Raw genomic sequence first — 14273 nt, 5'->3', positions numbered from 1 at the left:
AGGAACAGGAGGAGGCCCATTCAGCCCCCTCCTCGAGCCTGTTACACAGGAACAGGAGGAGGCCCATTCAGCCCCTCGAGCCCGTTACACAGGAACAGGAGGAGCCCATTCAGCCCCTCGAGCCTGTTACACAGGAACAGGAGGAGGCCCATTCAGCCCCCCTCGAGCCCGTTACACAGGAACAGGAGGAGGCCCATTCAGCCCCTCGAGCCTGTTACACAGGAACAGGAGGAGGCCCATTCAGCCCCTGGAGCCCGTTACACAGGAACAGGAGGAGGCCCTTCAGCCCCTCGAGCCCGTTACACAGGAACAGGAGGGGGGGCTAAGATCTGCACTTAATAAAATCTCACCTTCAGGTCAGGAGGAGTTGAACCGCGTTGGCGAATGGGGTGGGGACAGGAAACTGCACGAGGTTTTGCAGCCGGAAAAATAGGAGGTACGAGAAGGTCCATAATAGAGTGAGGTTGTAGCAATGCCTGGGGGACGGAACAGAGAGTAGAGATGTCAAATTAAGATTCAAATTAGCATTCTCTCGCCCCGTCAGATAGAAAACCCCCATTCAACAACACCACGGTCCACCGAACTCCCCCCAAGCTGATCGAATTTCTGTTTCGAGGAGGATCGACGAGGGTAGTGTGCTTGATGTAGTGTATCTAGATTTCCGCAACGCCTTCGACAAATTCCGAACGTGGATCGTAGAATCTACAGGGCAGAAGGAGGCCATTCGGCCATCGTGTCTACACCGGCCCTTGGAAAGAGCACCCCACCGAAGCCCCCCCCACCCCCTTGGAAAGAGCACCCACCGAAGCCCCCCCCCCCCCCCCCCCCCACCAAGCTGCTCACGGGACTTTCTCAAGAAGGCAAACGCGCACGGGATTGGGGGGGGGGGGGGGACTTGCTAAGGGAGCTTCAAAGCTGGCTGAACAGTCGGGAGACAGAGGGTGACGGTGGACGGCCCTCTATTAGTTGTCATATATAGAAAACGGCACAGATGACTATGTGGGGGGGCGGGGTCAGTAAGTTTGAGGATGAGGTTGAGTGTCTTGGGTTGCAAGATATGGACGGGATGGTCAAATGGGCAGATAAGTGGCAGATGGAGTTTAACCCGGAAAGGTAAGAGGTGGTGCACTTTGGAGGGAGCAATTCGACGAGGAAGTATCCAATAATTGACACCACACTGGGCAGTTACCCGGAACAAGGGGGCCGTGGCCTGCTTGTCAATAGATCTCTGAAGTCGCTAATGGGGAGGCGAGAAAAAGGCATTTGGGACACTCGTCTTGAATGGGCCTCCCCCTGTTCCTGTGTAACAGGCTCGAGGAGGGGTATGAATGGGCCTCCTCCTGGTCCTGTGTAACAGACTCGGAGGAGGGGCTGAATGGGCCTCCTCCTGTTCCTGTGTGACAGGCTCGAGGAGGGGGCTGAATGGGCCTCCTCCTGTTCCTGTGTAACAGGCTCGAGGAGGGGCTGAATGGGCCTCCTCCTGTTCCTGTGTAACAGGCTCGAGGGATGAATGGGCCTCCTCCTGTTCCTGTGTAACAGGCTCGAGGAGGGGACTGAATGGGCCTCCTCCTGTTCCTGTGTAACTGCCTCGAGGAGGGGCAATGAATGGGCCTCCTCCTGTTCCTGTGTAACAGGCTCGAGGGGCTGAATGGGCCTCCTCCTGTTCCGGTGTCACAGGCTCGAGGGGCTGAATGGGCCTCCTCCTGTTCCTCTGTAACTGTAGAGGGACAGGTAGTATCGAGGAAGCCGGCGGACCCGGAGAGGCTCGGAGAGAGGGCGAAAGAGGTGGCAGATGGAATACGATGTGGAGACGTCTGAGGTTGGGCACGTTGGAAGCAGGAATCTCGGCACCGACTCCCACGGGGAGGCGCCGGGGAATCAGGACAGAGGACCCGGGAGCCTTGCTCGCGGTTCTCTGACGGTTAACGTGAGGGTCCAGTCGGCGGGTTCGGACGGGCAATGTTCGCGTTCATGTCGAAGAGGGCGAGAATACAAGGCCAGGGGTGGACCTCTGAGGCTCGGCTCAGGCCCCATTTGGAGCATCGGGAGCAGTTTTTGGGCCCCGTATCGAAGGAAGGACGTGCTGGAAAGGGTCCAGAGAGAGGTTCACAAGAAACGATCCCCGGGACGAAGAGCTTGTCGTACGAGAAACGGTCGAGGACTCTGGGTCTGTACTCGTTGGGAGTTTAGAAGGATGAGGGGGGGATCTTATTGAAACTTACAGGATACGGCCCGGCCTGGATAGGACGTTTCCACTTGTAGGAAAAACTAGAAGCAGAGGGGACAACCTCAGACTGAAGGGACGATCCTTTCAAACAGAGATGAGGAGGAATGTCTTCAGCCAGAGGGAGGTGAATCTGTGGAAGTCTTTGCCACAGACGGCTGTGGAGGCCAATTCACTGAGTGTCTTTAAGGCCGAGATAGATCGGTTCCTGATTAATAAGGGGATCGGGGGTTACGGGGAGAAGGCAGGAGAACGGGAGGAGAAAATATCAGCCAGGATTGAACGGCGGAGCAGACCCGATGGGCCGAGTGGCCTAATTCTGCTGCTCGGTCTTCTGGGATCAACGTTCGAGGCTACGGGACCAGGTCAGCCCCTCCCGCCCCCGCTAAATCCGCCAGACGCCACGCGGGCCCGGGGCGAGGGACTCACCTGGTCAAAAAGCGGATGATCACCCACGTTCCCAGGATGGTGACGAGGGAGTGCAGCGTGTGGAACCCACAGGTCGCGAAGACGAGACCGAATCCAAACAGGGAGGCCGCCAGTCCCCTCACCAGGGTCCCTGCGAAGACAACGTTCCGCATGCTCAAATATTCTCCCGCCAACTCGCTGTGTACATCGGCAGTGCGGCGCTCCCTCAGTCCTGGTACCAGGGGGAGTGTCGGCCTGGATATAGCGCTCAAATCCCTAGAGTATAGACATCTACCTCAGACAGTGCAGCGCTCCCTCAGTACTGGCACCGGGGGGAGTGTCGGCCTGGATTATGGAGCTCAAATCCTAGAAAATAGACATCTCCCTCCGACAGTGCGGCGCTCCCTCAGTACTGGCACCGGGGGAGTGTCGGCCTGGATTATAGCGCTCAAATCCTAGAGTATATACATCTCCCTCCGACAGTGCGGCGCTCCCTCAGTACTGGCACCAGGGGGAGTGTCGGCCTGGATTATAGCGCTCAAATCCTAGAGTATATACATCTACCTCCGACAGTGCGGCGCTCCCTCAGTCCTGGTACCAGGGGGAGTGTGGGCCTGGATTATAGCGCTCAAATCTAGAGTATAGACATCTACCTCCGACAGTGCAGCGCTCCCTCAAGTCCTGGTACCAGGGGGAGTGTCGGCCTGGATTATAGCGCTCAAATCCTAGAGTATAGACATCTCCCTCCGACAGTGCAGCGCTCCCTCAGTACTGACCCTCTGACAGTGCGGCACTCCCTCAGTACTGACCCTCTGACAGTGCAGCACTCCCTCAGTACTGACCCTCTGACAGTGCGGCGCTCCCTCAGTACTGGCACCGGGGGGAGTGTGGCCTGGATTCTGGAGCTCAAATCCTAGAGTATAGACATCTCCCTCCGACAGTGCGGCGCTCCCTCAGTACTGGCACCGGGGGGAGTGTCGGCCTGGATTATGGAGCTCAAATCCTAGAGTATAGACATCTACCTCCGACAGTGCGGCGCTCCCTCAGTACTGGCACCGGGGGGAGTGTTGGCCTGGATTATGGAGCTCAAATCCTAGAGTATAGACATCTCCCTCCGACAGTGCAGTGCTCCCTCAGTACTGGCACCGGGGGGAGTGTGGGCCTGGATTATAGCGCTCAAATCCTAGAGTATATACATCTCCCTCCGACAGTGCAGCGCTCCCTCAGTACTGGCACCGGGGGGAGTGTCGGCCTGGATTATAGCGCCTCAATCCTAGAGTATAGACATCTACCTCCGACAGTGCGGCGCTCCCTCAGTACTGGCACCGGGGGGAGTGTGGGCCTGGATTATGGAGCTCAAATCCTAGAGTATATGCATCTACCCCCGACAGTGCGGCGCTCCCTCAGTACTGGCACCGGGGGGAGTGTCGGCCTGGATTATAGCGCTCAAATCCTAGAGTATAGACATCTCCCTCCGACAGTGCAGCGCTCCCTCAGTACTGGCACCGGGGGGAGTGTCGGCCTGGATTATGGAGCTCAAATCCTAGAGTATAGACATCTCCCTCCGACAGTGCAGGGCTCCCTCAGTACTGGCACCGGGGGGAGTGTCGGCCTGGATTATGGAGCTCAAATCCTAGAGTATAGACATCTCCCTCCGACAGTGCAGGGCTCACTGTCGACTGGAGGAAGCACATTGACTGACACATAACAGGATGATGAATCTTTGACCATCTCTCACACACACTGACAAATGTCCCCGACGAAAATACCAACCGGTTTGCTGCATAAACAGGCCAACGGGGATCGAACCGGCCAACACGGCCACATACTTCAGTTCGTCAAGGGACATGTTCGGCAGTTAGACCTGTAGGAAGAGGAGAGATCGATGATACACTCCTCAAATATCATCCCCAGCGTCGTCCCATCACCGCCCCAGAGCATGGAGGGAGATTCGCTCCGGGTCCCTTAACACTGTCCCCATCACACACACCCAGGACAGGTACAGCACGGGGTTAGATACAGAGTAAAGCTCCCCCTACACTGTCCCCATCAAACACTCCCAGGACAGGTACAGCACGGGGTTAGATACAGAGTAAAGCTCCCTCTACACTGTCCCCATCAAACACTCCCAGGACAGGTACAGCACGGGGTTAGATACAGAGTAAAGCTCCCTCTACACTGTCCCCATCCAACACTCCCAGGACAGGTACAGCACGGGGTTAGATACAGAGTAAAGCTCCCTCTACACTGTCCCCATCAAACACTCCCTGGACAGGTACAGCACGGGGTTAGATACAGAGTAAAGCTCCCTCTACACTGTCCCCATCAAACACTCCCAGGACAGGTACAGCACAGGATTCGATACAGAGTAAAGCTCCCTCTACACTGTCCCCATCAAACACTCCCAGGACAGGGACAGCACGGGGTTAGATACAGAGTAAAGCTCCCTCTACACTGTCCCCATCAAACACTCCCTGGACAGGTACAGCACGGGGTTAGATACAGAGTAAAGCTCCCTCTACACTGTCCCCATCAAACACTCCCAGGACAGGGACAGCACGGGGTTAGATACAGAGTAAAGCTCCCTCTACACTGTCCCCATCCAACACTCCCAGGACAGGTACAGCACGGGGTTAGATACAGAGTAAAGCTCCCTCTACACTGTCTCCATCAAACACTCCCAGGACAGGTACAGCACGGGGTTAGATACAGAGTAAAGCTCCCTCTACACTGTCCCCATCAAACACTCCCAGGACAGGTACAGCACGGGGTTAGATACAGAGTAAAGCTCCCTCGACACAGTCCCCATCAAACACTCCCAGGACAGGTACAGCACGGGGTTAGATACAGAGTAAAGCTCCCTCGACACTGTCCCCATCAAACACTCCCAGGACAGGTACAGCACGGGGTTAGATACAGAGTAAAGCTCCCTCGACACTGTCCCCATCAAACACTCCCAGGACAGGGACAGCACGGGGTTAGATACAGAGTAAAGCTCCCTCTACACTGTCCCCCATCAAACACTCCCAGGACAGGTACAGCACAGGGTTAGATACAGAGTAAAGCTCCCCGACACTGTCCCCATCAAACACTCCCAGGACAGGTACAGCACGGGGTTAGATACAGAGTAAAGCTCACTCTACACTGTCCCCATCAAACACTCCCAGGACAGGTACAGCACAGGGTTAGATACAGAGTAAAGCTCCCCGACACTGTCCCCATCAAACACGCCCAGGACAGGTACAGCACGGGGTTAGATACAGAGTAAAGCTCCCTCTACACTGTCCCCATCAAACACTCCCAGGACAGTTACAGCACGGGGTTAGATACAGAGTAAAGCTCCCTCGACACTGTCCTTGTCAGACACTCCCAGGACATTACACAGACCATTGAACATTTAGCGTCTCTGGGGTGTCGGTGTCCTGGTTTCGAGGAACCGTTGGGGAATTCGCAGAGTGCAGGAGTACTTCCTGGAGTTCTGCACATTCGCTGCTCTGAGATTAGTTTCGAGGAAGCTGATTAATTGCTGCGGCTTCCGGGACAACGTGCCCGGGCGATGTTCGGCTGCAGGAAGTCTCACAATCTCCACCCCTCCCCCCTCACTCGCAGCACAACTGGAAACTCAAAACATCTCCGGGTTGCGGTGCGTGTGGGGGGCTGTTTCCGTCTCCCAACTCCGGGACTCCCTCCCTCAGTCCCCAAACTCCGCGACTCCCTCCCTCAGTCTCCAAACCCCGCGACTCCCTCCCTCAGTCTCCAAACTCCGGGACTCCCTCCCTCAGTCTCCAACACTCCCTCCCTCAGGTCTCCAAACTCCGGGACTCCCTCCCTCAGTCTCCAAACTCCGTGACTCCCTCCCTCAGTCTCCAAACTCCGCGACTCCCTCCCTCAGTCTCCAAACTCCAACACTCCCTCCCTCAGTCTCCAAACTCCGGGACTCACTCCCTCAGTCTCCAAACTCCGTGACTCACTCCCTCAGTCTCCAAACTCCGACACCTCCTCCCTCAGTCTCCAAACTCCGGGACTCCCTCCCTCAGTCTCCAAACTCCGCGACTCCCTCCCTCAGTCTCCAAACTCCAACACTCCCTCCCTCAGTCTCCAAACTCTGCGACTCCCTCCCTCAGTTGCCAAACTCCGCGACTCCCTCCCTCAGTCTCCAAACTCCGGGACTCCCTCCCTCAGTCTCCAAACTCCGGGACTCCCTCCCTCAGTCTCCAAACTCCGCGACTCCCTCCCTCAGTCGCCAAACTCCGCGACTCCCTCCCTCAGTCTCCAAACTCCGCGAATCCCTCCCTCCCTCAGTCTCCAAACTCTGGGACTCCCTCCCTCAGTCTCCAAACTCCGCGACTCCCTCCCTCAGTCTCCAAACTCCGCGACTCCCTCCCTCCGTCTCCAAACTCCGGGACTCCCTCCCTCAGTCTCCGAACTCCGGGACTCCCTCCCTCAGTCTCCAAACTCCGGGACTCCCTCAGTCTCCAAACTCCGGGACTCCCTCAGTCTCCAAACTCCGGGACTCCCTCCCTCAGTCTCCAAACTCCGGGACTCCCTCCCTCAGTCTCCAAACTCCGCGACTCCCTCCCTCAGTCTCCAAACTCCGGGACTCCCTCCCTCAGTCTCCAAACTCCGGGACTCCCTCCCTCAGTCTCCAAACTCCGCGACTCCCTCCCTCAGTCTCCAAACTCCGACACTCCCTCCCTCAGTCCCCAAACTCCGCGACTCCCTCCCTCAGTCTCCAAACTCCGGGACTCCCTCCCTCAGTCTCCAAACTCCGCGACTCCCTCCCTCAGTCTCCAAACTCCGACACTCCCTCCCTCAGTCTCCAAACTCCGCGACTCCCTCCCTCAGTCTCCCAACTCCGCGACTCCCTCCCTCAGTCTCCAAACTCCGGGACTCCCGTTTGGGGGGGGGGGGGTAAACGGGGACTTCTAAACGACTCCGGGACCCCTTCTCACCCGTGCCACCTCTCGGCCGGGCTTCGCGCCGCCTCTCCCGCTCCACCCCCGGGGTGGCGGGGTATGGGGCGGGGGAGGGGGCGGGGGGAGGGGGGGGGGGGGCGGCGAATAAAACCGTGGCCCCTTTAAGAAAACGCGCTCCGCCGGAGGCCCCTTAAGACCCGCCGCGGGCGACGTGCCGGCACGTCGGGGGCGGATCCCCATGCGAATTCGCAGACCCCCCCCCCCCAACCTAAACGGTCCGGAGGGTGTGGCCCCTTTAAGAGCGGTCCCTTTAAGAGCGGCCCCTTTAAGAGGGTCTGTTCGACATGCCCCCCCCCCCCCAGTCAAGGCAGACCAGGGTTACCTAGTCCTCCATGTCAGGTTGGGGGGGGGGGGCAGAGTTATTTTGGGGAGGGGGGGCTCAGGGGGAGCTGGCCTCAGCTGCCTCTGTAGCAGGAGGAGGAGCTCCGCTCTCGCCGGCAGCCCGGGCCGGACAGGAAGTGGCGCGGCCCGGGCGCCCCCCTTATGTAGTCGGCCGGGCCCGGAAGTGCCCGCCTCTCGCCCTCCCCATTGGCCCGGCCGGCCCGCCGCCCCGCCCCTCCCCTTCCCCACTGGCCCGGTCGGCCGTCAATCAGCGCCCAGGCGGCCGGGAAAGGGGGAAGAAGACGGTTGGAATTTGAATCCCTCCCCCTCCCCCTCCCCCCCCCTCCCCCGGCCATCTTGTTGCGGCCCACTTGACCATTTTCTGACGCAGCCTGACCACTTTTAAAGCCCCCCTTGACCATTTTTGAAGCCCCCTTTGGACCATTTTATAACCCAACCTGACCACTTCTCAGCCCCCTTGACCATTTTTAAAGCCCCCCCCTGACCACTTTTAAAGCCCCTTTGACCACTTTTCAGCCCCCTTGACCACTTTTCAGCCCCTTGACCATTTTATAACCCAACTTGACCACTTCTCAGCCCCCTTGACCATTTTATAACCCAACTTGACCTCTTCTCAGCCCCCTTGACCATTTGCTCAGCCCCCTTGACCATTTTATAACCCAACTTGACCTCTTCTCAGCCCCCTTGACCATTTTCTCAGCCCCCTTGACCATTTTATAACCCAACCTGACCACTTCTCAGCCCCCTTGACCATTTGCTCAGCCCCCTTGACCATTTTATAACCCAACTTGACCTCTTCTCAGCCCCCTTGACCATTTTTGAAGCCCCCTTTGGACCATTTTATAACCCAACCTGACCACTTCTCAGCCCCCTTGACCATTTTTAAAGCCCCCCCCTGACCACTTTTAAAGCCCCTTTGACCACTTTTCAGCCCCCTTGACCACTTTTCAGCCCCTTGACCATTTTATAACCCAACTTGACCACTTCTCAGCCCCCTTGACCATTTTATAACCCAACTTGACCTCTTCTCAGCCCCCTTGACCATTTGCTCAGCCCCCTTGACCATTTCATAACCCAACTTGACCTCTTCTCAGCCCCCTTGACCATTTTTAAAGCCCCGTTGTCCATTTTATAACCCAACCTGACCACTTCTCAGCCCCCTTGACCATTTGCTCAGCCCCCTTGACCATTTTATAACCCAACTTGACCTCTTCTCAGCCCCTTTGACCACTTTTCAGCCCCTTGACCATTTTATAACCCAACTTGACCTCTTCTCAGCCCCCTTGACCATTTTTAAAGCCCCGTTGTCCATTTTATAACCCAACTTGACCACTTCTCAGCCCCCTTGACCATTTTTAAAGCCCCCCCCTGACCACTTTTAAAGCCCCTTTGACCACTTTTCAGCCCCCTTGACCATTTTATAACCTAACTTGACCACTTCTCAGCCCCCTTGACCATTTTCTCAGCCCCCTTGACCATTTTATAACCCAACCTGACCACTTCTCAGCCCCCTTGACCATTTGCTCAGCCCCCTTGACCATTTTATAACCCAACTTGACCTCTTCTCAGCCCCTTTGACCACTTTTCAGCCCCTTGACCATTTTATAACCCAACTTGACCTCTTCTCAGCCCCCTTGACCATTTTTAAAGCCCCGTTGTCCATTTTATAACCCAACTTGACCACTTCTCAGCCCCCTTGACCATTTTTAAAGCCCCCCCTGACCCTTTTTAAAGCCCCCCTGACCATTGTTAAAGCCCCTTTGACCACTTTTCAGCCCCTTGACCATTTTATAACCCAACTTGACCACTTCTCAGCCCCCCTGACCCTTTTTAAAGCCCCCTTGACAATTTTTAAAGCCCCTTTGACCACTTTTCAGCCGCTTGACCATTTTATAACCCAACTTGACCACTTCTCAGCCCCCTTGACCACTTTTCAGCCCCCTTGACCATTTTATAACCTAACTTGACCACTTCTCAGCCCCACCTGACCATTTTCTCAGCCCCCTTGACCATTTTATAACCCAAGTTGACCACTTCTCAGCCCCCTTGACCATTTTTACAGCCCCTTCGACCATTTTATAACCCAAGTTGACTACTTCTCAGCTCCCTTGACCATTTTCTCAGCCCCTTGACCATTTTATAACCCAACTTGACCACTTCTCAGCTCCCTTGACCATTTTCTCAGCCCCTTGACCATTTTATAACCCAACTTGACCACTCCTCAGCCCCCTTGACCATTTGCTCAGCCCCCTTGACCATTTGCTCAGCCCCCTTGACCATTTTATAACCCAACTTGACCACTTCTCAGCCCCCTTGACCATTTTATAACCCAACCTGACCACTTCTCAGCTCCCTTGACCATTTTATAACCCAACCTGACCACTTCTCAGCCCCCTTGACCATTTGCTCAGTCCCTTGACCATTTTATAACCCAACTTGACCACTTCTCAGCCCCCTTGACCATTTGCTCAGCCCCCTTGACCATTTTATAACCCAACTTGACCACTTCTCAGCCCCCTTGACCATTTTCTCAGCCCCCTTGACCATTTTATAACCCAACCTGACCACTTCTCAGCTCCCTTGACCATTTGCTCAGCCCCCTTGACCATTTTATAACCCAACTTGACCACTTCTCAGCTCCCTTGACCATTTGCTCAGCCCCTTGACCATTTTATAACCCAACTTGACCACTTCTCAGCCCCCTTGACCATTTTCTCAGCCCCCTTGACCATTTTATAACCCAACTTGACCACTTCTCAGCCCCCTTGACCATTTTCTCAGCCCCCTTGACCATTTTATAACCTAACTTGACCACTTCTCAGCCCCCTTGACCATTTTCTCAGCCCCCTTGACCATTTTATAACCCAACCTGACCACTTCTCAGCCCCCTTGACCACTTTTCAGCCCCCTTGACCATTTTATAACCTAACTTGACCACTTCTCAGCCCCCTTGACCATTTTCTCAGCCCCCTTGACCATTTTATAACCCAACCTGACCACTTCTCAGCTCCCTTGACCATTTGCTCAGCCCCCTTGACCATTTTATAACCCAACCTGACCACTTCTCAGCCCCCTTGACCACTTTTCAGCCCCCTTGACCATTTTATAACCTAACTTGACCACTTCTCAGCTCCCTTGACCATTTTCTCAGCCCCCTTGACCATTTTATAACCCAACTTGACCATTTTCTCAGCCCCCTTGACCATTTTCTAACCCAACATGACCATTTTTCAGCTGCCTTGACCATTTTTAAAGCCCCCTTCACCATTTTGCAACCCCCTTGACCATTTTTAAAGCCCACTTGACCATTTCTCCGGCCCGCTTGACCATTCTATCAGCCCCCTTGACCATCTGTAAAGCCCTTGACCATTTCTCTTCCTTGGGGGCCCTCGTTTTTGCTTTAATCGCCTAGTTCCTTTCCACTTTGCTTGACCATTGTTCGGCCTCCATGACCATTTTCGTGGCCTGCCCTTGACCATTTTACCACTTGACCACCGGAATAATGAGAGTCACTCTTTGGAGGTCCACCTTCAATCACCTTCCTTACCTCAAACTGCTGCCGTGATCGTCTGCCCCTGACGTTGGGCGTTGAGGAGGTCCCGTCGTTTGGGAAGGTTCCTCTTCCGCGAATGCCTTGCCAGCCGTATCCCCTCCGTCCCTCTCTCTCTTTCTATCTTTCCGTAGCCTCCACGGACTCACAACGCCTCCATCAAGAGATCTCTGGCCAAAGAAAGACATTCACCATTAGTCCAACATCTACCTCCGACAGGGCAGCACGGTAGCCTTGTGGATAGCACAATTGCTTCACAGCTCCAGGGTCCCAGGTTCGATTCCGGCTTGGGTCACTGTCTGTGCGGAGTCTGCACGTCCTCCCCGTGTGTGCGTGGGTTTCCTCCGGGTGCTCCGGTTTCCTCCCACAGTCCAAAGATGTGCGGGTTAGGTGGATTGGCCATGCTAAATTGCCCTTAGTGTCCAAAATTGCCCTTAGTGTTGGGTGGGGTTACTGGGTTATGGGGATAGGGTGGAGGTGTTGACCTTGGGTAGGGTGCTCTTTCCAAGAGCCGGTGCAGACTCGATGGGCTGAATGGCCTCCTTCTGCACTGTAAATTCTATGATAAATTCTATCTCCTGTTTGACACCTGAGTGGGGACAGCGCTCCCCACCTACCTCATGATCGGGAGGGCTTAGATTCACGTCCCCACCCTACTCGAACCCAATAATCCAGGCCGACACTCCCCCCCCCGGTGTCAGTACTGAGGGAGCGCCGCACTGTCGGGGGTAGATGTCTATACTCTAGGATTTGAGCTCCATAATCCAGGCCGACACTCTCCCCGGTGCCAGTACTGAGGGAGCGCCGCACTGTCGGTGATAAATGTATATACTCTAGGATTTGAGCGCTATAATCCAGGCCGACACTCCCCCCGGTGCCAGTACTGAGGGAGCGCCGCACTGTCGGGGGTAGATATCTATACTCTAGGATTTGAGCTCCATAATCCAGGCCGACACTCCCCCCGGTGCCAGTACTGAGGGAGCGCTGCACTGTCGGAGGGAGATGTCTATACTCTAGGATTTGAGCTCCATAATCCAGACCGACACTCCCCCCGGTGCCAGTACTGAGGGAGCGCCGCACTGTCGGAGGTAGATGTTTCTACTCTAGGATTTGAGCTCCATAATCCAGTATGACACTCCCCCCGGTGCCAGTACTGAGGGAGCGCTGCACTGTCGGAGGGAGATGTATATACTCCAGGATTTGAGCTCCATAATCCAGTATGACACTCCCTCCGGTGCCAGTACTGAGGGAGCGCCGCACTGTCGGAGGGAGATGTTTCTACTCTAGGATTTGAGCTCCATAATCCAGGCCGACACTCCCCCCGGTGCCAGTACTGAGGGAGCGCTGCACTGTCGGAGGGAGATGTCTATACTCTAGGATTTGAGCGCTTTAATCCAGGCCGACACTCCCCCCGGTGCCAGTACTGAGGGAGCGCTGCACTGTCGGTGGTAGATGTATATACTCTAGGATTTGAGCGCTATAATCCAGGCCGACACTCCCCACGGTGACAGTACTGAGGGAGCGCTGCACTGTCGGGGATAGATGTCTATACTCTAGGATTTGAGCGCTATAATCCAGGCCGACACTCCCCCCGGTGCCAGTACTGAGGGAGCGCCGCACTGTCGGGGGTAGATGTCTATACTCTAGGATTTGAGTGCTATAATCCAGGCCGACACTCCCCCCCGGTGCCAGTACTGAGGGAGCGCTGCACTGTCGGAGGTAGATGTCTATACTCTAGGATTTGACCGCTATAATCCAGGCCGACACTCCCCCCGCATCCAGTACTGAGGGAGTGCTGCACTGTCGGAGGGAGATGTATATACTCTAGGATTTGAGCTCCATAATCCAGGCCGACACTCTCCCCGGTGCCAGTACTGAGGGAGCGCCGCACTGTCGGAGGTAGATGTTTCGACTCTAGGATTTGAGCTCCATAATCCAGTATGACACTCCCCCCCGGTGCCAGTACTGAGGGAGCGCTGCACTGTCGGAGGTAGATGTTTCGACTCTAGGGTTTGAGCTCCATAATCCAGTATGACACTCCCCCCGGTGCCAGTACTGAGGGAGTGCTGCACTGTCGGAGGTAGATGTTTCGACTCTAGGATTTGAGCTCCATAATCCAGGCCGACACTCCCCCCTCCGGTGCCAGTACTGAGGGAGTGCTGCACTGTCGGAGGTAGATGTTTCTACTCTAGGATTTGAGCTCCATAATCCAGGCCCACACTCCCCCCCGGTGCCAGTACTGAGGGAGTGCTGCACTGTCGGAGGTAGATGTTTCTACTCTAGGATTTGAGCTCCATAATCCAGTATGACACTCCCCCCGGTGCCAGTACTGAGGGAGTGCTGCACTGTCGGAGGTAGATGTTTCTACTCTAGGATTTGAGCTCCATAATCCAGGCCGACACTCCCCCCTCCGGTGCCAGTACTGAGGGAGAGCTGCACTGTTGGGGGTAGATGTCTATACTCTTGGATTTGAGTGCTATAATCCAGGCCGACACTCCCCCCGGTGCCAGTACTGAGGGAGTGCTGCACTGTCGGAGGTAGATGTCTATACTCTAGGATTTGAGCTCCATAATCCAGGCCCACACTTCCCCGGTGCCAGTACTGAGGGAGCGCTGCACTGTCGGAGGGAGATGTCTATACTCTAGGATTTGAGCTCCATAATCCAGAACGACACTCCCCCCGGTGCCAGTACTGAGGGAGCGATGCACTGTCGGAGAGAGATGTCTATACTCTAGGATTTGAGTGCTATAATCCAGGCCGACACTCCCCCCGG

At 55.6% G+C, this 14273-nt stretch overlaps 1 long non-coding RNA gene across 4 annotated transcripts in view; it reads right to left on the bottom strand.

Moving 5' to 3' along the window:
- Positions 1-352: 352 nt before the first annotated feature.
- Positions 353-14273, bottom strand: part of LOC140402519 (uncharacterized) — a 57663-nt gene continuing 43742 nt past the window's right edge. Inside the window, exons 2-5 of one of the 4 annotated variants that reach the window (XR_011938156.1) lie at positions 11498-11670; positions 4406-4496; positions 2654-2783; positions 353-476 (exon numbers count right to left, since the gene is read on the bottom strand). This is a non-coding gene — a long non-coding RNA (uncharacterized lncRNA). Of the gene's footprint in view, positions 477-2653; positions 2784-4405; positions 4497-6019; positions 6165-7584; positions 7607-7930; positions 8051-11497; positions 11671-14273 lie in introns of those variants that run through there. The other 3 variants (XR_011938154.1, XR_011938157.1, XR_011938155.1) reach the window with 3 other exon arrangements.

The sequence above is a fragment of the Scyliorhinus torazame genome, chromosome 25 (genome assembly GCF_047496885.1).
Source record: "Scyliorhinus torazame isolate Kashiwa2021f chromosome 25, sScyTor2.1, whole genome shotgun sequence".
NCBI lineage: Eukaryota > Metazoa > Chordata > Chondrichthyes > Carcharhiniformes > Scyliorhinidae > Scyliorhinus > Scyliorhinus torazame.
The sequence above is the reverse complement of the archived record's forward strand: the minus strand, read 5'-3'. Positions and strand labels throughout refer to the sequence as shown.